The sequence below is a fragment of the Eptesicus fuscus genome, chromosome 3 (genome assembly GCF_027574615.1).
Source record: "Eptesicus fuscus isolate TK198812 chromosome 3, DD_ASM_mEF_20220401, whole genome shotgun sequence".
Lineage (NCBI taxonomy): Eukaryota > Metazoa > Chordata > Mammalia > Chiroptera > Vespertilionidae > Eptesicus > Eptesicus fuscus.
The window spans coordinates 50,644,846-50,671,731 of record NC_072475.1 but is presented as its reverse complement, the minus strand read 5'-3'; positions in this window follow the sequence as shown (position 1 = coordinate 50,671,731).

Here is a 26,886-nt window from a genome sequence, read left to right as displayed (position 1 = left end):
AGAGTCCAACTGAACAATGAATTTAAAGAATCTAAGCAAAGAGGCAGCATTGAGTTAAGAGGTGATAAGGCACACCCAGGTGAGACAATTAGGATCCCTGGTAGGGATGACACCTCTGTAAGCTCCTACTTGCAGAATCTTTAGAGCCTTAAACATGAGAGGGGACAGGAATATCAAGAGCTCCAATCCCACTCAGACATTTCCCTTCCTTCATGATCCTTTCCCTGCTTCTTTCCTAATGCAGTTTGCATCATAAAAAATAATTCAAAATTATCTTCTTCCTCCTCCTCCTTCCCTTCTTCTCCTTCTTCTCCTTCTCCTTCTCCTTCCCCTTCTTCTTCTTCTTCTTCTTCTTCTTCTTCTTCTTCTTCTCCTTCTCCTTCTCCTTCTCCTTCTCCTTCTCCTTCTCCTTCTCCTTCTCCTTCTCCTTCTTCTTCTTCTTCTTCTTCTTCTTCCTCTTCTTCTTCTGCTTCTTCTCCCTTCTCTCTCTCTCTCTCTCTCTCTCTCTCTCTCTCTCTCTCTCTCTCTCTCTCCAAAAATCTATATTCCTCTATATTCGGTGTATTTCCACCACTAAAAAATTCTTGCAGTGTTTGTAGAGCATCATCTAGCACAATCCTGACCACTTCTTCAGCATAGGAGAAGCTAGGAGCCCAGAATGAGGTCTGGAGAGAAAGCTGAGGGCTATTTAGTGATCCGTCAGACCCATTAAACTCCCAGCACCCCAGGGACTGACCAAAAATCCTGGGGCCAAGGAATGTGCCCTGGCATGCATGTATTTTCCCAACTTCAACACTCTCTACTCTACTCATGATTCCTATTCTTGATGTCCCTACAGGACAAGAAATCTGCTTAGGTTTTTACTTTTGAACTTGCCTGGTTCTCCAGATTTCACATACTAGGCCCTATTCCTCGCCTGAGGTCTTTAAATAAATGTTTTTGTTAGTTAAAGACAAGTCAGTGTATTGCTTTGGAGTGTTTAACCATTGCAGATTAATGAGCCAGGACAACTACTCTGCTTTCTCAATGTACTGGAACTTAGTGCAACAGATCAGTAGGTGTGTTGCTGTGCTTGCATCTGCTTCTTATTTATAGCATAAAAAGCTATTTAGTTAAAACTTGTAAAGTTTACAATTTATAAAGAAAAATGCTAGTTTAATGTCCAATAAAATGATTAGTTTGGATTTTGTAGATTTAGAAATATTTTTTTTTAAAAAGGAGATGGAAGAGGATGGTGATGGTGACAAATAACACATGTATTATGACAATGTCCTTAGTGCTTTTATTAACCCACTTAACCTACACAGCAACTTAGTCAGTCAGGCACTATTATTGTGAGACTATAAAACTGTAGCCAGTACTTTACTGTTACAGCCACAGAGCTAGGAATTGGTAGAGCCAGGATTTAAACCCAGGTACTCAGGCTCTACTATAATCTTCTATTTCTTACAGTGGTTAAAATGTGGTCTTTAATATTTCAATAGTGCAACTTAATAGCTAAAGTGTGAAAATATTTTCTAATTGAAATTTAAACTTATCTTTTTTCATTAATCAGAAACTAATTTTACTCACCCAGTCATTCCATATAAAAATTACTCATAATGATTAAATAATTGGAAAAGTCATATGAGAGTCCATGCCTAGCTATTTATAATCTGAAACAATGTCAGAGTTCTCTTGGTGGTAAAGAAACATTAACCCACCCTATGCCAAGGGTTGTGTGTGGAGGTAAGGAAGTGGGAGCCAAAGAACCCAAGGCTGTTTGCTTAGAGCATTGTTTCATCTAAGAAAAGAGAAGAAAAAAATTATGATCATATTTTTAAATGACTATGCACCCATATTATAACAATGACTAAAAACTTAGCATCTAAAATTTAGGAACAATTCTGCCTTATAAACAGGCACCCTCAAAATCATCTAATCATCATTGTATACCAAAGGTACTTAGCACAATACACAAGACACAATGGCCTCTCCTTCTGCTCCAGATTTTTATGATTCTAAATCAGACTGTTTCATTGCTTATCTATACAATATTGGCTGCCCAAAACAGCAAAGAGAGGCAAGTATCCAAGAGGCTGTTTTAAATGCTGGTTGGGGGCAATATCTAGCATACAAAATACCTAAACTACAAAATGATATTATTGATAATAAATAGATCAAGGTGACTTAGCATTATAAAAGTTAATAGACATACCTATGGCTGTATTAGAACTTGCTTGAGATATACAAAACACTCACATGGACTCATTCAAGCCTCAAGTCACCATGAGAATTAGGAGTTATCTCCAGCTCATAAGTGAAGAATGAGAGAAATAAAAATACCAAGTGTCTCTTTGAGAGCCAAACAGTATTGTCAGTGTAAATCTAGTATACTTTGCACTACACATAGTACCTATGATTAGACATGCACAATTAAAAAAATAACTCCTTTATACTTGTGATAGTAGTGAAGGGCATAAAAAAAATAACCAATACTCTAGCATAAGTCTTATTTCAAAAATGATAAAACAGGACTGAAAAGAAATCATGGAATTAATTCCTGTTACTAACACTTTTTATCCCACATAAGGGCATGAGTATCTTAAGCCTTTGGAAATTTATATAAAGCATGTGTTTGTTCTATCTGTCTATCTATCCATCTAAACTTTACATATTGTATACGTAAAGGTTTAATTTAATTTTAAGGTACGAAGAACATCTACATCTGCATATTGAATGAATGTGCCCATATTCAAATCTATTGAAAATTGAGGTGCTTTGTGCATGGAGTGTGTTTTACAAAAATATTCATGCTAATGGGATTGATCCAATGAGAGGCAAACACTATCAAGAGTTATATCCATATTATTTATTAATGACAAAAAATTTTCATTTGCTTGAAATGTAGAAAACAGCTATCCATGTTTCAATATGCCTAGATAACTATTCCCAGCGATGTCTCATTATGTTGACTGCTTTCCTATACATGAAATGCACATTCAAATTGAAAATTCACAGAACAAATAAATATTTGCTGTCATGTCTACATTTGGGAACTAAGATTTACAATTTGGTTGAGAAAGGAAGATAGATGTGGAAGGAGCATCACTAATATAAATGGAAATTCCCCAACCTAACTCATTTTTCCCTCTTTACTCCATCACCAAACTGGAGTGGCTGTCAATACTGCCTGCAGTTGGAGTTCTCTCTGCACCAGCTATACTGTATATTCACACTGGTGTTAAATAGATATTTTAACTCTAATTGAAAACCACCTGAAACCAAATAAAAAGTAATAAGCAGGATTCAGCTTGCATCTTTATATTTATATATTTTATATGCACATCCTATTCCTGTTTGCTTATTTGTTATTTTAATAAAAATTATTCAATTTTTTAATCTCTATATATTTGAGTAATATTAAATGGTTTCATTATTAGCCACCATATGATAACTTTGTTAACTATGACTAGGAACCTAAGAGATTGCAGAATGTGTCCTGTTATGGGAAATGAACCCCTTATCTATATGTCTGGGGTAAATTTTAGTTGGCTAGACATACAATTGTAAGTATCACAATGGTTCATGTGATAGGTATTGACTCTCTAAATTGTAAAATCAAGGTTTTAATTTTTGTGTGTGCGTCAGAAATTGTACTTGAGGGACATATTTTTATTATTATTTTTAACTATGATACGCTTGTTGAAAAAACTAGGACATTTTTTAAGCACATAAAAAATCCACTGCAAATGAAGGACCATCATATCTAAATTCTAACCTAGAAACATACTCATAGTTTTTTGTCTCTCCACTAAAAGGCCTTTTCTTTCTGGAGAAGAAGGACATTGATGAATGATGTCTCAATCATATCCATTGAAAGAGAAATCATAAAGATGGAATGTAAAAAAATTAGAGTATAACTTGTCATAATATTGGGTTCTATATTATTAGCCTTGGTGGTCCACTCACACACAGGTGAATATTCCTTTCAGTACTCCCACAACACCTAGCATAATGCTCTGCTCATAATGCTCTGCTCCTAATAAGTTCTTGATAAATGTCTGATTATTCTGATTATGCTGTATGTTGAATCCATAAACTAATACTATTTATCCTGCCAGTGTCCATGTTGTCCTCTAGAGAGACTTGGGTAAGAGTAACATCTACTTGTTAGAATCATTTACTCACATAGAGTTGCTTTTATATTGTTATACTTGAAAACATAGGGGGTTAGAGTTTGTTGTCATATTTAGAACAATCTATAAAGTTAGAATGATATTGACAATAGGCTGCATCCCAGTATGCATAAACAGTCACAAAAAAATAATAAACATTGTCCTTAATTTAGTAGTCAATGAACTAGTCATGGTCCTCCAGAGAAACAGAACCAACAGACGAGAGAGAGAGATACAGAGAGAGAAAGAGAGAGATTACAGGGAATTGATTCACATGATTACAGAGGCTAAGTGCTAAGATCTGCAGTCAGTAAACGGGAGACCCAGAGACTTGGTGTAGTTCCAGCCTGAGTTTGACGGTCTGAGAACTAGGACAGCCAATGTTTTAACATATATATATATATATACAAATATATATACACACACACACACACACACACACACACACACACACACACACACACACACTAGAGGCCCAGTGCATGATTGAATCATGCACGTGTAGGGTCCCCTACACGCTTTCGCTTGTCTGATCTGGGTGCCTGTCCGCTGGTGCACCCGGCCTTTCGGAAGCCTCTGGCATGGCGGAGGCTTCCGAAAGGCCTGGTGCCAGAGCAGACAGGCACTCTGCTCCCCTGCTTTTGATGGTCTGAGGCGGGACGTGAGCTCACTGCCCCAGAGGCCCCTTCTGTTCCGCAGCACAGCCATGGCGCAGATGCTGAGCTCGCGCCGCCACTGGCGATGCGAGCTCAGCGTCCTGCCGGCCCAATCGGCAACCCCAGCCACCCTGAGTCCCGCCCCCTGTGCCTCCCTCTGGCCCAATCGTGGGCGTAGCGGAGTGATGGTAATTTACATATTACCATTTTATTAGGTTGGATATATATATATACACACACACACATATATATGTATATATATATGTATACATACATATATATATATATCTACACTAATAAAAGAGAAACATGCAAATTGACTATACCTCCGCTATGCCCACAAACCACACCCACCACTCACCGCTATGCCCACAAACCACACCCACCAGTATGCAAATTAACCATCAAGGATGGCTGGTAAATTTGCATATGCAGGTGGGGAGGGCAGCGCCATGGCCCGTCCCTGGGGGTCCGGGTCCATCTGCCTGGGAAGGTGGGGTTGGCAGCGCCAGACACCACCTGTGGGGTCCGGGTCCATTGCAGACCCCGGGAGGGGCAGCAGGCCACCTAGCCACTCTGGTGGGGCCCCGTGAACATCACCGCCCCAGGGAGGTGAGGCCGGCCCACCTTGCCATGCCTGCAGGCCCCGTGAACATTGCTGCCCCAAGGAGGAGCGGGCGGGCCTGCTTAGCCACTCCCATGGGGCCCTAAACATGACTGCGGGGCTGCCTGAGGGGCGGCTCCAGGGCGAGTGCCACAGCTTTGGCAAAGCGGCTGGCCAGGAGGCGGGCGTTCCAAGGGGCCCCGAGCAGCACCTTACCATTCTTCTATGAGGACACCCCACACAGGCGCTGCCTTCGCCAGCAGGCTCTGGGCGACATCTGCAAATGCTACTGCAACCTCTAGCATTCTGGGCAAAGAACTGACCCTGTGCCCCTCTGGGTACCAGGCTTGCTAGGAGTGTGCTGTCACCAATGCCATAGATCAAAGGCAAAAACCTGGAGAGGCAGAGTACACCAGAGGGGGCTCAGGCTGGGGCAGGGGACCGGCGGGCAGGGATCTGCCTCACCTGCTGAGGGAGAGGTTCTGCAGTGGCCCCAAGATGTGGATGGGCCCGGCCAGGGATCAAGGGGCATGGAAGGATGCCCAGGCAGAGGGGCAAGGACCCACAGCCCTGAGGCGGGGGTTGAGGGGTGGTGCCACCTCAGTGGAGGGGTGCCACACTGCAGGGTACCAGACTGACTGACATGATTCAGAGAAGCTCCCAGTGCTAACCGGCCTCGCCAAGGAGGCCTTCACACTTCAGAGGCAGCGACACCTGCTCCCGCCTTGGCCCAAAAGCAAGCCCGCGATGCCCTGCCCCACGACAGAGCATGCCTAGGCAGTGAGTGTGAAGCCTTTCACCTGCTCCGGAGAAGGGGGGGCAGTAAAGAATGGGGGCAGGGGACAGGGAGAGGAAAGAATGTGGAGCGTCCACAATGAAGAGGTGCTTGAGAAAGAGGCTCAGAAGCCTGACGGGAAGGTTTGTTCTGTTTGCTGGGCAACTGCCCCTTAGGAAGGGCAGAGAGCATGGCTTTGAGGGCTCCACTGCGCTGAGTCAAGTTCCACAGCCAACTAGAATTGGCCTCAGTTTCCTGGTCTGGAAAATGAATTAAGCATGTCCCAGTGCCTTCACTGAGCTTTGATGGCTAATTGAGATACTATATAAGGAAAATGAGGGAAGAAGTGAGAAAGAAAAGGAAAGGCGAACAACACAAAAGAAAGACTGGAAGGAACCTGTAAACCCATTGTCACTTAAATAGGGAATATAATCAATAGTGTTGTAATGTTGGTATGATGCCAGGGGGGCACTGGAAATATCAGGGAACACTGTAAAGTATATGATTGTCTAACCACTATTCTGTAACTAATATAAAACCTGAAACCAATACAAAATAATATTGAATTAAAATTGGAGTGAAATTTTTATAAATTTCAAAGTTTAAATAAAGGCTGTAAAGGAAGGAAGGGGGAGAATAAAAATAGTGTTTTTCATTTTACCACTTTATTGTCTTTTCAGTACATGAAAAAGACAGTTGTCTTTATATGGTGCTTTTATACTTTTCTAAGGCATTATCTCATTTTAATTTCAGGACAACTTAAAGACAAGATAATTATTCCCTCCACTATTCAAAGAAAGAAAATCTTGGTGTCTGGTCCCAATGATTCAATCATCAAGCCCTTATTGTAAAGCAGGGTTAGTAAAATTTTCTGTGAAGGGTCATATCTATACTAATAAAAGCCTTGGGGGTGATCAGGCCAGCAGGGGAGGGTAGTTGGGGGCAATCAGGCTGGCAGAGGAGCAGTTAGGTGTCAATCAGGCCAGCAAGGGAGCAGTTAGGGGGCAATCAGGCAGGCAGGTGAGCGGTTAGGAGCCAGCGGTCCCGGATTGTGAGAGGGATGTCTGACCGCAGGTTGGGATCAGGCCTAAACCTGCAGTCGGACATCCCCCAAGGGGTTCCAGATTGGAGAGGGTAGGGTGCAGGCTGGGCTGAGGGACACCCTCCCCCCCAGTGCACAAATTTCATGCACCAGGCCTCTAGTATGTGTGTGTGTGTGTGTGTGTGTGTGTGTGTGTGTGTGTGTATGTATACCGTATTTTCCGGTGTATAAGACAACTGGGCGTATAAGACGACCCCCAACTTTTCCAGTTAAAATATAGAGTTTGGGATATACCCGCCCTATAAGATGACACCCAGTGTATAAGACGACTCCCGACTTTTGATAAGATTTTCCTGGGTTAAAAAGTCGTCTTAAACCCCAGAAAATTATATATACATATATATATAATTAACTACACATTAATTATAAATAATATATTAATAACTATATACATATCATTAATAATTAATGATCCATACAGAGAGAGAAGAGCTATAATTTTCAAGGCAGAGTGGATGGGTTGTAGAGAATGGAAACATGTCTAAGAAAGAATCACTGCCTCCAAGGTAACTTACATTATCACTAGGGAGACAAAACACATGCAGCAGAAAAAAAAACACACAATACAAGGTAGCATTGCTGTGCTAGGTTAGAGTCATAGATTATGTCTGATTTAGAGTGCATTTTAACTCACAAATAATTTTAAACATGTAAATATATTTGTCAAGTTATGAACTATAATGAAAAGCTCAGCCATCTGATATTTTTTTTAATTTGAAATAGCTTTATTATTCATTTTATTTATATATATAATTAAAATGATGTTTAAAATATTCAGGAGCTTCCAAAGAAAAAACAAACATCACTGGAAACTTCATCCCTCAGGGTCAGTAACTATTAAAAATTTTAGTTTAACTTGTATCTTTCTATGCAGATATAGATAAAATTGAATTTCAACACATGCTGTTTTCTGACCTGCATTTACATTATATTGCATTGAAAATACACTGAGCAGTTGCAACACACTGTGAATATTTTTCTTGTGCTTATTTTTAAAGATTCATAGTTTTAAAAATGAATAGTATTAACGAAGCTTATAATGAAAACCATTAGTGACCTGAATACCTCCCTACACTGATTCTCACTCTTTAGAGAAAACAATTTTTAAAAATTTAGATATTTCTTTTAGTACATATCTCCATTTTTCTAAATCACAAGACTATAGTGTTATTTTTTTATTTTTCTGTTTCAACACATTTATTTTCATACATTCATTGTGCTGTGAACTCAGGATATCCCTTTAATCTGCAAACATGTGTCCTTCACTGCTGGGAAATTGTATTGTTTTATCTCTTTATTAACTTCCTTTCCTGGGGCCTGGGGAGAATCCATTTCACTGGCTGACCAGGGGCTGCAGCTGGGATCTAGGGACCATAGTGAACATGAGTTCTAGTGCCATCTGTGGCCATCATGGCAGCATACTCATCAGACTGGTTCTTCCTTTTGCTGAGTCTGCTTCTACAGCCTTCCTGATAACTTCCCAATATTTATTGTATGGATTACTTTTTTGCTTAACTCAGGCAGATTCAATTTCTCCTGCTTAAAACTAAAAGCAAGCACTGAATAACACTAAAACATTGTCTACACTCTAATAACCACCCTTTAAGCCACAAATATATTACTGTTTGGGAAAGTTGGAGTTCATAAAAAAGAATTGGAGTGAGTTATAACAGAAACTGAGTTTAGGGGTCATTGGACATGGTGGCCTACAGTCCCCTTTTCTTTGTTCTTCAAAACCCTCCATTTTTATGATACCCAGATTCCCTTTGTCTTAAAATACATCACTGCCTTCATTTAAGGGGGATAGTTAGAAGTGCCTTAGCATATTTGTAATCCTGGGGTTTTCTGGAAAATTATTGATGCAATATACCTTTGGTTCCAATGTGGAGATAAAGCAAGCAGATTCATTTGTGTGTGTTTTTTCCAAAGTGTGATGCCAAATGTCCATAGGAACACTCATAGATCAAAATGAGACCTCCAAAGATAGCCATCTTCAAATTGGCTGTCTATTAAGGTTGCATTTGCAGGCTTGCTCTTTCTCCTTTGTCTGTGTCCTCATTTGCTTGTCATGAGATGTGGAGGGAGTGGAATGAATCAGAAAGAAATATAAAAGATGTTACAGTATGGACAATGGCCTATATAAATCTTTGTGAACCGTTTTTTTCTTAGAGCTGTGCTTGAAACATTGAAATGCCTGTTCCCATGATGCTCAGTGGGCACTATGAGGTCAATAAAATTTCCTAAGATTATATAAGCTAGCTAGACACTTATACCCAGGGAGTTTTCATCTATTAAATGAAGGTCCTTAAAGCTCAGAATGAAAGAAGAGGAGGTCACAAATGTGGCCAAGGGTCCTAAAAACAAGTAGAGCAATATCTAAACATAAAGAAAACACTTGGCAAAATCCACTGTATATAGTTGACATGAGTGAAAAAGACTTGGAGCAAAGTTATTAAATGTGGTTCACCATACATAACTTACTGTCTATCCACAATGTGTAATAAGAAGAACATTTGTTGTTCTCATAGGCTTTGGAGCCAGACTCCTGGCTTAATCCTGGTTTGCCTCCTACTAACTGTCTGGCTTTTAATAAGTCACTGAATCTCTCTGAACCACACTTGTCTCATCTGCAAAAAATATCCTTAAAAATAATCAGTTCTGCCAGGCTGGTGTGGCACAGTGGTTGAGTGTTGATCTATGAATCAGGAGGTCCATGCTTTGATTCCTGGTCAGGGCGCATGCTGGGGTTGTGGGCTCGATTCCCAGTAGGGGGCATGCAGGAGGCAGCTGATCAATGATTCTCTTTCAACATTGATTTTTCTCTCCCTCCCCCTCTCCTTTCCTCTCTGAAATCAATAAAAAAATATTTAAAAAATAACCAGCCCAGCTGACATGGCTCAGTGGTTGAGTGTCGACCTATGAACCAGGAGGTCACAGTTCAATTTCCGGTGAGGTCATATGCCCAGGTTGCAGGCTCGATCCCCCCAGTGTGGGGTGTACAGGAGGCAGCCGATCAGTGATTCTCTGTCATCATTGATCTTTCTATCTCTCTCTCACTATCCCTTCCTCTTTGAAATAAATAAATAAATAAATAAATAATAAATAAATAAATAAATAAATAACCAGTTCTTAGTACTTTGAAGATTAATGAAAGACTATTTATAAGTCACTTTATACATGCCTGACACATTTACAGCAATCACTGTTATGATGAACAAGCTCAAGCTTGGGCCCTGTTCTGAAGCCCATTTTATTGAGCTTTTCTCTTGCTGGCTCCCTCTATGAGTCAGCTGCACGGATGTGTCACTCCTTGTTTCATGCTTTGGCAGCAACTTCCCTTTACTACTTGGCTCTGTTCTCTACCACTGCTGCGTACAATCCCTTCATTCTTAAACATGTCCAGTCCTGGATCGCCAGTTTCCATCCCTATGTCAACTAGAATTTAAGTGTTATGACATTCTGAATTACTGGAAACATGAAACTAAAATATTCTGTCCCTGTCACTCTGCTTCAGTAACAGCCCTTGACCTGTTTAGTTTCTCACAAATGCCACCCAGCCCGTTGCAGCAAAGCCAGAGAGCCTGTAGAAGTCCACCCTGGAAAGGTTTCAGGTACTTTCTCTTCACCAGCATGAGAAGACTATAAAGTGTCCTTTTTGCTTCTGGCCTATTAAACTAACCACTAACTCAGGTATCACAAAACTTTTAGTTTCCAAGGTACACAGCAAAAAAAGCTGATATGCAAATCAGTTTTCTTGTTTATTCTCAACTGCTTTTGTTTTGACATCACCTCCACCCAATCCCAGACTTGGCATCTTTGGCTCCTTTGGATGTGTTTTTCTGTATTTGGTCCCCAGCTTTCTCATGTTGACTTCATCTTGGCTCCTTTCCTGGCCCCAAGCATTTCTATGCCTCACACAAAAACATAATCCCTGTCTTAAGTCACTCTTTAAGTGAGCATGTGGTAGTAAAGAATACCATTTTTGGAATCAGTTTATCTGGATTCAAGTCCTATTCTTTGTACTTTTTAGCTATGTGATCTTGGCCAAATGGCTTAACCTATTTGAGCCTTCATATTTCCTCAGAAAATTGGTGTTGATATTACTAAAACTATCCTATTAGAATCAAATGAGATGTATAGCATCCAAAAAAAAAATAGTGCTTTATGAACTACAAGGGCATTGTTAACTATTCAACACTGAAATAAAAGATGGCTAATGAAAGATCAGCATTTAATAAGAGGAGCTATAATCTCCCTGGTCCAAAATAAAGATCCACTTTTTTAAAGATGCCAGACCCTTAAGGCAAATATAAGCAGCAATCTTCAGGCTCAGAAAAAGAACTTTTGCTTCTAATGTTCTTAGCATTTTTTATGAACTTCTTCGCTTCTAGAACCTACATATTTATTAACATAAAAATTGTGAGTGCCTCTTTAAAAATCAAGCTTGTGAAAATCTAAGACTTTGGTCCTATTTTTGCATATAAAACATATTTTCTTATTTTAATTAAAAACATGTTTATACATGTCTTTCTTTGGTAGTATCCCTGATGACACAAAGCAGAAAGCTGTTCCCCTCATCCAGCTTGGGTAATGGCAAAGGCAGTTTCCCATGAAATGTGAGGTTTTTGACCTTGGCAAAGTAATAGAGCAGGTCATCTCATGCCTGGCAAACTCACACCAGGACTGAATAAAATAAATTATTTTCCAATTGCAAGTGGGGATGCTTGAGATGTGCAGGTTAACTTCTGTTCATTTAAGACTGCTGTCTGACCTCTGGATTGCTAACAAAGAACCTGCGATTAGGTCCACAAAATGCTGAGTTCCTTCAGGAACTAAGGAAGAAATTTCAATATGAAACTCTGAGTACTCTATATACACACTTCTTCTCAAAGCCTAAGGAAAGAATTGACTTAACTGAAAATAAAAAATGTCTTCTAATTATCCTATTTGATAGGAAAACATGAAGCAATTAAGGGATTGATCCAGTTACGTGGTGTACCCACTCACACCAGTTCCAGAGCTAACTTGACATTTGCTCCTCAGTCCCAGAGCCTTTGTTCTCTCCAAAACGCTTCAACACATCTCTTCAGGCAATTTGATTTACCGCAAATTGTACTGTTGCCAACATTTCCCTGAACATTTGCTTTTTTTTCCACTATAAAATTAACTCAGATGTAACAAACAAATGTTTGAGCCAGCACTGCTCTGTGTATGTGTGTGTTGACTAAGAAGTGAGTATGTCACTGTGGGATGTCATCTCTATGCACCTATTTACATTCCATGTGTCCTCAATCTGGAAGAAGAGCATGTGGGGCACTTTGGCCCCAGGCATGAGAGGCTTTGTAGGAATAACCAATCAGTATCTCCCATGACAATTCCAAGAGTTGATGGTAACTGCTGGAAAGTCATTGTGGGGATTCTGAGATTCCAGACTCAGTAGGAAAAAGTGTTGTGATGTATTGGCAATGCCAACTGTGTGCACAGGAAGGAGGAAAGCTGCACCTATGCCATGTCCCTGTGTTCCCAGTGAGCACTCAGGGCCATAAGTGTTGCAGTCTTATCTACCAAGAGGAGCAACATAATAATTCCTGTGGGAAAAGGTTCAGGAATGAATGGGGTCTGAATTTAAAACGTGGGACATTTATATGGCACTTTGCCCTTCACAGAGGATTTTTTTCACATAGGATCTTATTTGATCTCTCCAACACACACATGAGGCAGATGTCAATTCTATCTCCATTTTGCAGCAGATAGATTAAAGGCTAAGAGAAGGTACAATTATTAGCCCAAGGTCCCACATGGATCATAAAAGGCAGACTCACTATCCAAGCCCAGACTTGCTGATACCAAGTCTTATACCAGAGCACTGTGAGTCAATCAAGCCCCAAGTTTCCCCTACAGTCAGAGGGTGGACCCCAAGGATAGGATTGGATTTGTGTGTGTCTCTGAGGAACCTCTGGACCTCAGCAGAAGAATGCAGTATGCACAGTCAGGTCAAGTATGAGGCACATTCATCCTCTTTCTTATTTTTTACAGTCAGCCTTCTTTGTGAAAGCATTAGAACAGCCTTCATTACACAGAGCTAGAATAGGCAAGGAATTGTTGCCAAAGAAAATATAATGTGCTTTATTTGAAATGACTTATCCTGCTTCATTTGTAAATTGATGTTAATACGACTGCTCAGACTAATTTCTGTAAACAAACATTAATGCCTTCACCACCTATCTTCTGCAGCATGAAATTGTGGTGGCTGTCTTAGAATTATCTTCTTTCTTGAGGGTAAAAGCCTAAATTCCTTTTCTCAAAGTCTTGCCAAAGGTTTTAATTAGGATATGCAAATATACTTATGCAAATGAAGCCCTGGATCACAGAATTTGATGCTTTGGGAAAGAGTTTGGGTAAAATAAACTTCCTGCATGATTTTTTACCAATACCACCCAAAACTCTTGCTTTTATGAAGTAAAAATATGGTAAGAACTTCCTTATTCCTCTAGATTAGGATCATTCATTGGACAATAATAGAAACTTACATGAGCAACTTCAATTGTTGACAGTTCTTTTGTCAAAATTAAATCTGAGTCTCAAAACAACCTATGAAGGCAGACCTTGGAACTGCCCTGCGACCCAGCAGCCACTCCAGCCAAAATCCTGCTGCCCCACCCGCAGACCCGTGGACCCTGGGACCTCCACCTTCAAAGGTGCACCGCTCAGCAGCAGTAAGTGCAACCTCCTCCTCCCCAGCGGCAGAACTCTGAACAAAACATTCGCGCCTTTCCAACGTGCACAGGTAGCCAGGGCACTCTACTCTGTAGGCAGCACCTGGGAGCCACTGGGAGCCCCCGCGGGTGTGATTCTGTACAGACAAGGGCGCGTGGCCCTGCAGTAGAAATTCTGAACTCCCTCTTCCTGAATAACTGCCCACGGACACCCCAGCTGTACAACTTCAGTGCCAGGGCCCCTCAGAGTGCCTCAGAGCTCTGCTCAGGCAAATGCACCACCAGTCCACGCCCCGACTTCCATCGGCCAGGCACCCTGAGCCCATCTACCCACAGGGCGCTTGTAGAGCTGCTGTAAGTCCTGGCTGAGTGTGATCTTGGACAAACAGGGACACACTGCCCCCGGCAGTAGAAATTCTGAATTCACTCATCCTGGACACCTGCACAGACACCCCAGCAGGATAACTTCAGTGCCAGGGCCCCTCAAAGTGTGTCAGAGCTCTGTGCCAGCAAACTCACTGCCACAGACTTGCACATTTCCAAAGGACAGGCATCCTGAGCCCATATATCCACAGGGTCCTCTGGGGAGTTGCTTTGAGCCCCTGCTGGGTGTGATTCTGTACAGACAAGGACGCGCTACTCCGCAGTAGAAATTCTGAACTCCCTCTTCCTGAATAACTGCCCACATTCACCCCAGCTGCTCAACCTCAGTGCCAGGACCCTTCTGAGTGTGTCAGAGCTCTGCTCAGGCAAATGCACCTCCACATATGCGAATTTCCAACAGGCAGGCACCCTGAGCCCATCTACCCACAGGGCGCTAGTGGGAGCCACTGTGAGCTCTCCCTGGGTGTGATCTTGGACAGACAGGGGTGCACTCCCCCCAGCAATAGAAATTCTGAATTCACTCATCCTGGAGACCTGCCCACAGGCGCCTCAATTATGCGGCTACATTGCCAGGGCCCTTCAGAGAGCTTCAGTGTGCCTTGCAGGCAAAGGTACTGTGCGTGCCCCTGTGAGCCACCACTAGGAGTGAGCGCCTATCCACCACAGGTACAGCAGCAAAAGCTGAGTCTGCCCACCACACAACTACAGAAATCTGGACACCACAATCATGCCTTTCCAGAGTGCAGGCCCCCTGAACCTCATCACCTCAACAGACAGTTCCTGGGTGCCACTGTGAGTCCCTGCTGGGCACACATGATTTCAACTAAGGGTGCAAGACAGCAAAAATTGGGACACTCCCCTCCACAGCTGCTGACTTCTAGACACCGCAGTTGTGCCTCTCAAGCTTGCAGGCCTACATCAAGAGAACCCAAATAGCTCAAGTAAGGAGCTACACTAGATTACCAAGCCCAGGAGAACTGAGAGATTACACCAGTAGCACTATCACCAAAAGAACCTGGGTAGCAAAGCAATTGGATCTATAGTTAAAACATTACAGGAAGACATGGGAAGACAAAAAAGCAACCCCCAAAGGAAAGAAAAAGAGGAATCACCAGAAAAGGAGTTAAATGAAATTGAGGCTAGAAGCTTAACAGAGAAAGAATTCAGAGTAATGGTTATAAGGATGTTTAAATGGCTGGATGACAAATGCACACAACTCAATGAGAATTATAAGGAGCTGAATGAGAATGTCGCCAACATGAAAAAGAACCAAGAGGAGATGAAGAACGACATAGCTCCAATAAAGAACACAATGGAAGGCTTAAACAGTAGACTAGAAGAGGCTGAGGACCGTATGAGCGAATTAGAAGACAAGGTAGGAAAAAACACACAAACACAGCAGCAACTGGAAAGAAGACTTTAAAAGCAAGAGGAGAGCCTAAGGGAGCTTCGGGACAACACAAAATGAAACAATATTTGCATAATAGGAGTACCAGAAGGAGAGGAAGAGAAGCAAGGAATAGAAAACCTGTTTGAAGAAATAATGACAGAAAAATTCCCTGATACTGGCAAGAAAAAAAACCATGCAAGTCCAAGAAGCACATAGAGTCCCAAACAAGATGAACCCTAAAAGACCGACACCAAGACACATCATAATTAAACTGGCAAACACCAACGACAAAGTAAGAATCTTAAAGGCTGCCGGAGAGAGACAGAAAGTTACCTACAAGGGTTCTCCGATTAGAATATCAATGAATTTCTCAACAGAAACACACCAGGCCAGAAGGGAATGGAATACAATTTAGAAAGTGATGCAAAGCAAGGGACTGAACCCAAGAATACTATACCCAGCAAGGCTATCATTCAAAATTGAAGGTGGAATCAGGAGCTTCACAGACAAAAAAGGACTAAGAGAGTTTATCACTACCAAGCCAGCAATGCAAGAAATGCTGAAGGGACTGCTGTAAAAAGAAGGAAGAGAAAGGCAAGAAGAAACACAAACATTAAGGAAAAATATGACAACAAACATGTACTTGTCAATAATAACATTAAACGTAAGTGGATTAAATGCACCAATCAAAAGACATAGGGTAGCTGAATGGATAAGAAAAAATGACCCATATATTTGCTTTCTGCAAGAGACCCACCTCAGAACAAAGGATTCACACAGACTGAGAGTGAAGGGATGGAAAAACATTTTTCAGGCAAATGGTAATGAGAAAAAAGCTGGGGTTGTGATACTTATATCTGATAAAATAGACCTCAAAGTAAAGGTCATAACAAGAGATAAGGAAGGCCCCTACACAATACTAAAGGGAGCAATTCAACAAGAAGATATAACTCTGTTAAACATATATGCACCCAATACAGGAGCACCCAAATACATAAAACAACTTCTGGAAGATATCAAGGGAGAGATTAATAGCAATACAGTCATAGTAGGGGACTTAATACCCCACTAACACCACTAGATAAATCAACCAAACAAAAAATCAGCAAAGAAACAGCAATCCTAAGTGACACACTACATCAGATGGACTTAATTGACATCTTTAGAACATTCCACCCCAAAGATACAGAATATACATTCTTATCCAGTGCACATGGTACATTTTCAAGGATAGACCACATATTAGGACACAGGCAAAGTCTCTTCAAATTCAAGAAGATAGAAATCATATCAAGCATCTTCTCAGAACACAGTGGCATAAAACTGGAAATCAACTAGAATAAAAACAATCCAAAAAAATCAAACACTTGGAGACTAAATAACATGCTATTAAACAATGACTGGGTTACCAGAGAGATCAAAGAAGATATAAAAAACATCATGGCAACAAATGACAATGAAAACACAACAATCCAAAATCTATGGGACACAGCGAAAGCAGTCTTGAGAGGGAAGTTCATAGCTCTACAAGCCTACTGCAAAAAAAAAGAAACAATGGTAATAAATTATGTAACCCTACAACTCAAAGAGTTAGAAAGAGAGCAACAAGAAAAGCCCAGCATAATAAGAAGGAAGGAAATAAAATTCAGAGTGGAGATAAACGACTTAGAGACCAAAGAAACAATACAAAAGATCAACAAAACCAAGAGTTGGTTCTTTGAAAGGATAAACAATATTGATGAACCTCTAGCCAGGCTCACCAAGAAGCAAAGAGAGAGAACCCAAATAAACAAAATCAGAAATAACAACAGACCCCACAGAAATACAAAGGATTGTTAAAAAATATTATGAACAACTCTATTCCAACAAACTAGACAATCTAGAGGAAATGGACATATTCCTAGAAAAATACAACCTTCTAAAACTCAATCAGGAAGAATCTAAAAATCTCAATAGGCCAATAACTATGGAAGAAATTGAAGCAGTCATTAAAAAGCTTCCAGCAAATAAAAGCCCGGGGGCCAGAAGGCTACACAGGGGAGTTTTACCAAACATTCAAGGAAGAACTAAAACCTATCCTCTTCAGATTATTTCAAAAAATTCTGGAGGAAGTAACACTTCCAAGCTCATTCTATGAAGCCAGCATCACCCTAATACCAAAACCAGATAAAGACAACACAATGAAAGAGAATTACAGGCCAATATCCCTCATGAACATAGATGCCAAAATCCTCAACAAAATTCTAGCAAATCAAATCTAGCAGTACATCAGAAAGATAATTCACCATGACCAAGTAGGATTTATCCCGGGGATGCAAGGATGGTACAATATTCACAAATCAATAAACGTGATACATCACATAAACAAATTGAGAAATAAAAATCACATAGTCATATCAATTGATGCAGAAAAAGCATTTGACAAAATCCAACACCTTTTCTTGATAAAAACTCTCAGCAAGGTGGGAATAGAAGGATCATACCTCAACATAATAAAAGTCATATATGACAAACCCACAGCCAACATCATACTCAATGGGCACAAACTAAAACCATTTCTCCTAAGAACAGGAACAAGACAGGTATGCCCACTCTCACCACTCCTGTTCAACATAGTTTTGGAAATACTAGCCATTGTGATCAGACAAGAAAAAGAAATAGAAGGCATCCAAATTGGAAAAGAAGAAGTAAAACTGTCCTTATTCGCAGATGACATGATACTGTACATAGAAAACCCTAAAGACTCCATCAAAAAAATATTAGACTTAATAAATGAATTCGGCAATGTAGCAGGATACAAAATTAATTCCAAGAAATCTATGGCATTTCTATATGCCAACAGTGAACTTACAGAAAGAGAGACTAAGAAAACAATCCTATTTACCATCGCACCAAAAAAAATATAATAATAATAATAAGATATCTAGGAATAAACTTAACTAAGGAGGTAAAAGACCTCTACTCAGAAAACTACAAGACATTGAAAAAAGAAATAGAGGAAGACATAAATAGATGGAAGAGCATACTGTGTTCATGGATTGGTAGAATCAACATCATTAAAATGTCCATACTACCCAAAGCAATCTATAGATTCAATGCACTCCCCATTAAAATACCAACAGCATATTTCACAGACCTAGAAAGAACTCTCCAAAAATTCATCTGGAATAAAAAAAGACCCCAAATAACCACAGCAATCCTGAGAAAGTAGAACAAAGTAGGAGGGATATCAATACCAGATTTCAAGCTGTATTACAAAGCCACTGTTCTCAAAACAGCCTGGTACTGGCACAAGAACAGGCATATAGACCAATGGAATAGAATAGAGAACCCAGAAATCCACCCAAACCACTATGATCAATTAATATTTGACAAAGGAGGCATGAACATACAATGGAGTCAAGACAGTCTCTTCAATAAGTGGTGTTGGGAAAATTGGACAAATACATGCAAAAAAAATGAAACTAGACCACCAACTTACACCATACACAAAAATAAACTCAAAATGGATAAAGGACTTAAACATAAGATGGGAAACCATAAAAATACTAGAAGAATCCACAGGCAGAAAAATCTCAGACATATGCTGAAGCAATTTCTTCACTGATACAGCTCCAAGGGCAATGGAAACTAAAGAGAAAATAAACAAATGGGACTACATCAAAATAAAAAGCTTTTGCACAGCAAAAGAAACCATCAACAAAACAACAAGAAAGCCCACTGTATGGGAGAACATATTTGCATATGGTATCACTGATAAAGGTTTAATCTCCAACATCTACAGGCAGCTTATACAACTTAATAAAAGGAAGATAAATGATCCAATAAAAAAATGGGCAATGGACCTAAATAGAATCTTTTCGAAAGAAGACAGAAGGTCAAGAGACACATGAAAACACGCTCAAAGTCACTAATTATCCGAGAGATGCAAATCAAAACGACAATTCTGTACCATCTCACACCTGTCAGAATGACTATCATCAACAAATCAACAAAGGACAAGTGTTGGCAAGGATGCAGAGAAAAAGGAACCCTCGTGCACTGCTGGTGGGAATGCAGACTGGTGCAGCCACTGTGGAGAACAGTATGGAGTTTTCTCAAAAAACTAAAAATGGAACTCCCATTTGACACAGTAATCCCACTTCTAGGAATATATCCTAAGAAACTAGAAACACCAATCAGGAAGGATATATGCACCCCTATGTTCATAGCAGCACAATTTACAATAGCTAAGATTTGGAAACAGCCTAGTTGCCCATCAGCAGATGACTGGATCAGAAAACTATGGTACATCTACACAATGGAATACTATGCCACCATAAAAAAGAAGGAGTTCTTAATATTTGCAGCAACCTGGATGGAACTGGAGAGCATTATGCTAAGTGAAATAAGCCAGTCAACGAAAGGAAAATACATGATCTCACTCATTTATGGATAACAAAGAACATTATAAACTGATGAACAAAAAGATAGATACAGAGGCAGTAAAGCATCAAACAGATTGTCAAATTACAGCGGGAAGGTTAGGGAGACGTGGGGGAAATAAGAGATCAACTGAAAGACTTGTATGCATGCATATAAGCATAACCAATGGACGCAAGACACTGTGGGGTAAGGGCATGTACGGGAGTGGTGTGGGGGAGGACAATGGGAAGATATGTACACATATAATCCTATATAATAAAGAACTAATATGCTAATTAGACTGGATGGCTACTGGAACAACTGTCCAGATGACCTTCCAGATAAAGCCGGGTCTATGAGAGCCGAGGCATCCAGGGTTAGGAATTGTGGTTTGGAGCGATCAGGTGAGTGGTTAGGGGTGATCAGGCAGGCAGGCGAGTGATCCCAGATTGCGAGAGGGATGTTCGACTGCCGGTTTAGGCCCAATACCACAGGAATCCCGCAGGGCCTAAACCGGCAGTCGGACATCTCCCAAGGGGTCCTGGATTGCAAGAGTGTTCAGGCTGAGCTGAGGGACTCTCCTTTCCCCCCACCCTTGTGCACAAATTTCGTGCACTGGGCCTCTAGTACCTTAATAAAAAAATGAAAAAAACAACAACAACCTATGAGTTAAATATCATTTTTCTCATTTACAGATGAGAAAACCAATGTACAGAGAGGCAAGGAAGTGAACTTGCCCTACTCCAGGCAAATGAGTTACTTGTCCTACTTTTTTTATTGAAGAGCAATAAAAGTAAAATTAAAATCTAGTATTTTTATTTCTTACCTTCTCCTTTTTCTCTCTAGTACCCTCTCAATAGAAGTAAATGGCATCTTACATGAGGAAGCACTTCACAGTTTATAAAATCCTTTCATTAAAATACATCAATCCAAACATTTATTGAATTCACTACTTCAATCAAACATTTACTGCCATCTACTATGAACTTGCTAGACATTATTCCAAGTACAACTGCTAAAAGGTTTGTGCTCATTAGTGTTTATATTACTGACTGGAGAGAGACAACTAATGAACAACTAATCTCTGTATAAACAAGTTAGTAAAATAAATTCAAAAAGTGATCGTTGATCATTGCTACTTAAAAAAAAAATAACACAGAATAATGTGATAGGCCATGACCAGCTGGTTGTAGAAATGAAACATTTGAGAAGATGGAGAGAGAAATATTCTTTGAAAAAGATTTCACATAGCTTAGACCTAGATGGCAGGGAGTATCAAGGAAAAGATGACTCCAGCATTGATGTGGGAGAGATATTGGTATTTGAGCAATAGGGAGAAGGTTCAATAACAGGAACTGAAAGAGAAAAGTAGAAGATGATATCAAAGAGATAGGTAGGGGCTAGATCCAAAGGAGTCTTTTAAGCTTCTGTGCTAGGATTATATTCTACTTGCTATGGAATGACTTTCAGGGTTTTAAATTTTATTTCCCACAGTAATCTGTAAGGTAGGAGTTATCCTTGTTTTACAAATCAGGACACTTGGAGATGTTTGAAATTTTGCCTAAGGATACACAATGAATAAAGCAGCAGGATTTCAGTCTTTAGGATCCTAGTCTAGGCTTATTTCTCTAACTACTGAAAGTGAGACCGGAAATAAACACACAATGGAGGAAAATAGTATAGGTGACTGTTATCCTCCCATGAGTATAAGCAGGATAGGCAGGCCCATGAACTCTTCTTATTGTGGGAAGTCCTACAACACTTGAGACCCATCTAAAAAGAGAGCCTAAATCTCCAAAGGCCTTTGGCTTAGTCTTAAGACAAATATTCTGTTGAAGTTACTACTGAGTATTTAGCAGTATTGAATTTCTCATGAAGTCTAATATGCTTGATAGATTGTTTTGGGAAAGTAGTCAGTGAATACAAAAGAATAGGGGATGAGGACCTGTCAATCATTAAGCCATAAGCTTTGCTTCACTTCTCTTTCCAGTTTAGCCTCTCACCCCATACTGCCTATCAATGGATAGTAACCCAGCAGTGTGGTTAAGATGGAAAGAATCCCTTGAGTGTGTTCTAAAATCCAGCTCATTTATACTCGTAATATAATTATAGCCAAACGTTTCCTTTTCCTCATCCACCCTAAGGCAAATTTGATAGGATTAATTACTTACTAATTCATGGAGTGTCTCCTGTGCCATTATGGACCAGGGCCCTGTGTGAGGTGCTGGGTATGTCAATATCACATAGACTGAGATTTTAAGGCTCTCACAGCCCAGGGGTCTCATATCTCTTAGATCTGCCACACCTCGTGACTCCTTTTGTCTTTATTGTTCCCTTTAACCTGATTCCATCTGTATAAAGGTATTGCAGGGGAAGCAGAAAAGTATGATTTGTGATTCGTCTCATCCCCTGAGAATATTACTAGTTGCCATTTAGACTTTATGGTCCCCAGAGGCATTGGGGAAAGAATCCAGATGTGGCCACTTAATTGTCTAATTTCTATATTAAATAATGGCCTTACTTATTTTACTATCTGCCATTATTTTCAGCTAACTGCCCCACACATTCACTTTCAAAACCTTTCCTCTGAACTTGGTTTCCCTCCTTTCTCTTGCCTAACCTGCTTCCCAAGTTCACTCCTGTTACTCTTGTCCAGAAGAGGGTGAGATCATCTTGGCTATTTAGAATTGCTCTCTCTCTCTCTCTCTCTCTCTCTCTCTTCTCTCTCTCTCTCTCTCTCTTTTTTCTTGCAATGAATCATGGTTCATTAGTTTTCTGATGGTTTAGCTTTCTCTCCTGAATTAGAAAACCAAAATCCTTGCTACCTCTCCAAGAACATTTATACTATGGGTATTTTTATTGCAGTCTGTGGTTTTAAGAAGGACTGGCAAAAAATTTCTAAGAATGGCTAATAATGAATTACAGTCAAATGGGAGAAACCAGAAACCTGTGAACAGCCTGAACTGAACATGACTGAAACCTTGTCCATGCTTTTGTCATTATGTTTTGCTAATACTCAGACTCACAGAATGCTCAATTTGAAGGAGCCTTAGACATTATCTAAAAATGTAGCATATCATATAGCAGAAATAACTTAGCCACTAGAACTATAACTTTAAACTGGTAAAAAAATAACCATTCCATATACATGAAAAATTTTAAATAAGGGATGCTTATAAGAGAGGGTTAGCCTACAGGAAGAATGTAGGAATATAAGATGGACATGACAGGAATATAGGGCAAATTTGTTCATTCAAACACTCCATCTAAGTGTAAAGAAGACAGTGATGGGACTTGGGGCACAGGAGCAAGGTGGCAGTGGAGGCTCATGACAATTGGTCTGGATAGAGGATCAACCTTTATGTTAGGCCTCACTACTTTGGAGGAAAAGAAAAACTCAAGTACCCAAGAGTCTAGAATAGAAGAAAGCATGGGAATTTTTTGCAGTGGGGCAAATTCTACTTTGTAGAGCTACTAAACTGGTAAGTTGAGATTAATTTCAACTCAACCATCCACAAAAGGTTATTGACCTATTGTTCCCTAGTTGGTCCCAGGAGAGGGAACAGAGTAGCCAGCAGAGAGGCTGAAGTTTATTATCAAGAACTGAGATGGTGCCCAGCTGAGGCAGAGCCTGACTTTAAGGGCACCAGCAGCCCAGGAATGAACAGAGGTTGCCATAGTATGCCCATGGCAGCACCGGCTTTTAATTAGGATATCATGTAGAAAACTGACAATGAAGACTGAAAAACTTGAGGACACCTGGGGACAAAAGTCTGGGTAACAGGAGAGTTAAAAAAGCTTTGGAGTTATGAATGAATGAAAAAGATTTTAGCCTGTAAACAGAATAGCCAGAATGCCACTGTGCTAGAGAACTGAGTTATTTTTCTGTCACTGGAAGTGTTTTTGAATAACATTGGAAAACAAACTCCATGCTCTCCTTTTTTAAAAATATCTTTTTATTTATTTTAGAGAGGAAGGGAAAGGGAGGGAGAGATAGAAACATCAATGATGAGAGAATCATTGATGGGCTGCCTCCTGCACACCCCCTACTGGGGATCAAGCCCGCAACCTGGGCATGTGCCCTTGACCAGAATCGAACCCGGCCGATTCAGTTCGCAGGCCGATGCTCTAGCCACTGAGCAAATCCAGCTAGGGCCATGCTCTCCTTTTTGAGACATCATTAAGCAACTCCAGGTTGTTCTACAACCAAACAAGGGGAGAACACCAAGGAATAAGAAAAAGGAAGACTTAAGAATCAGGAGAATAACAGATGAAGTCCTAGAATGGCAGCTGTGTGGCATACCTGGAGCATAATCCTTCTCAGAAGGGGAGGATGGAGAGTTCTAGGAGGGTGGTCTGCAGGAAGAAGGAAGTGGGAATGGGGGGCTCAGTAGATCATAATACTGTCAGATCTGGTAGAATGTTAAACACATTTTTCACAGATAGAGTCAAAAATTGAATAGTCGCAATGATTACTTTTAAACCATATCCCTGGATCAGAATGTATTAAGAAGATGGGGTCAGGAGGAAGGGGAAAGTATAGAAGAGCACTAAACTCTCGCCTACAATAATAGAAAGTCAAGAGTTAATGTTTAAAATGGAGAAATCAAGAAATATGCAACTCAGCATATTTACAAAATAAAGGTCAGTCACTACCAGAAGAAACTGCTGAAAGGGTAAATAAAGGTGATTCCTTTGGGAGTGTGGCACTGTGGGGTAGGGAATTGCTATTTTTCATTAAAATACTATCAGCATTATATTATTTTTGCTTTAGTTGGGTGCATGAAATTACCTTGGTAAAAACAACATTTACTAATGGTAATTTTAAAATTAAAATAAAACAGAAGAAATGAATGGACCACTCGGTAATAACGATGTTAAAAAGAGAATTGTGATGGTCACAATTGCACCAGTTAGACACCCAGGTAGAATTGTTGTCCCCACATGTCAATGCTTTTAGATTCTCTGTTCTTTTTCTTAACATAATGTGTTCAGTCCAGCCCAGATTGTGGGCTAGGGAGATTGGGGATGTTGAAGTGGTCAACGAAAGTTGTGTGGGGAGCATCGAAGTTGGAGTAGGACAAAATCAGCTCCAGTTCACCCCATTGCATAGGTGTTCAGGTCAGTTGGCAATGGCCCAGCTCTGGCATTGTGAAGTTGAATTTGATGGCCTATTGATAATTTAACAGATCAGCCTTTGTTCTCAACACGGTGCCTTTGTAAGTGTGGCATCTGTAGTTCCAGAGAAACTTGAGTCCAAGCCACACACAGGCCAGTGGTCACTCATGGCCTTACCAGGTACTAAGTGTACCTGCAATCAAGTCCTAGATCTGCCAGTGACTAGCTGTGTGGTCTTGGGCATTTTACCTGATCTCTGTAAGCCTCCGTTTCCTCAGCCATATTAAGGTAATAACAATCATATCGATCTCACTGAGAATTGGGAAAGAAAAAATAATTCATGTCAAGTGTTCCCTGCAATGCTGCATAAATATCAGCACTAAATACTAGTTTACCTGTGATCTCAGCCACTCATTCCTCCAGATATGTCATCCAGGAAGATGGCTTTAACCAGACAGAACACTCTCCCAGCTTCTGCAAATGGTGCAGAGTACTGTGCCTCTATTCAATACATGCTAATTATTGTGATGGCCCCGAGATGATGTGGCCAGTGGCCCCCTCTTTGGCAGTGAGACACTCATGGAAAAAGCAGCAAAATCTCTCTCCCTCTGTATAAATATGGCGAGCAACATAGCACTTCCATAACCTGTCCAGAACTCTGACAGGAGTGGAAATGCTGGTTTCTCTGAATTTGTTAGCCAAGAACCCTTTCAGTCTTAATGAGGCTGCAACAAACTATTCTGCGTGAGAAAGAAAACCTGTGCTGGCTTTGGGAGTGTTGGTGTTATGCTCCAAGTGCTTCATAAAAGTAGAGTGAGGCAGGAACCAGCTGCCTTCTGACTTGCAGGAAACCAGGAACATCTCCCAAAGAAATAAATTCTCCTTTTATTTGTATACTGCATGGCCTCACTTCTCCAGAATATCATGAATACATAAACTGGGTTCTTCAAGCCTCTCTCCAGATCTCTACGGGTTTTCCCTAGTTGCTCTGAGCTTTTGTGGACATGCAGTTCTGGACTGGCTCAGCAGCCTTCTTTGTCACAGTGGGCAGTCTTCCTGCCTCTCCCCTTTCTCTCTTTCAGGTGGCCAACACTGTGAGAAAGAGGACCACCCAAGCCCCTGCTACCTGTCCCAGCTCCTCTCAGACACGAACCTTATTTCCTTTTGTTTCCAGTCTACTGCATCCTCAGAACTTTCCAGCAGCAGATATAATTTAAGCAGTTTTGTATCATTTTATTTCTTTTGTAAATTAAGTATCTGCCACAGGATAGCTCCAAGTTCTCCAGCTTTCTGATGTCACTCTTTCTTTTCACATTAAACTAGAAATTCTTGACCCCCATTTCATTTGCTCTGGAAGCCGAGGACATTGCACTAATGTTCTTGTTGTAAGGCTTTCTTTTCTTCGTCTTTTCAAATTTCTTCTGCTGAATTCTTGATTCTCTATTTTATTTCACTCTTGCAATTGCCAACCCCTTTTATACTACTTTGCTTATCTAGGCAACATCCTTCCTTCCTTTATTCCCATAAATCATCACAAATTCAAGCTATTGTGTATATAAAATTTTTACTGAAAATTTGAA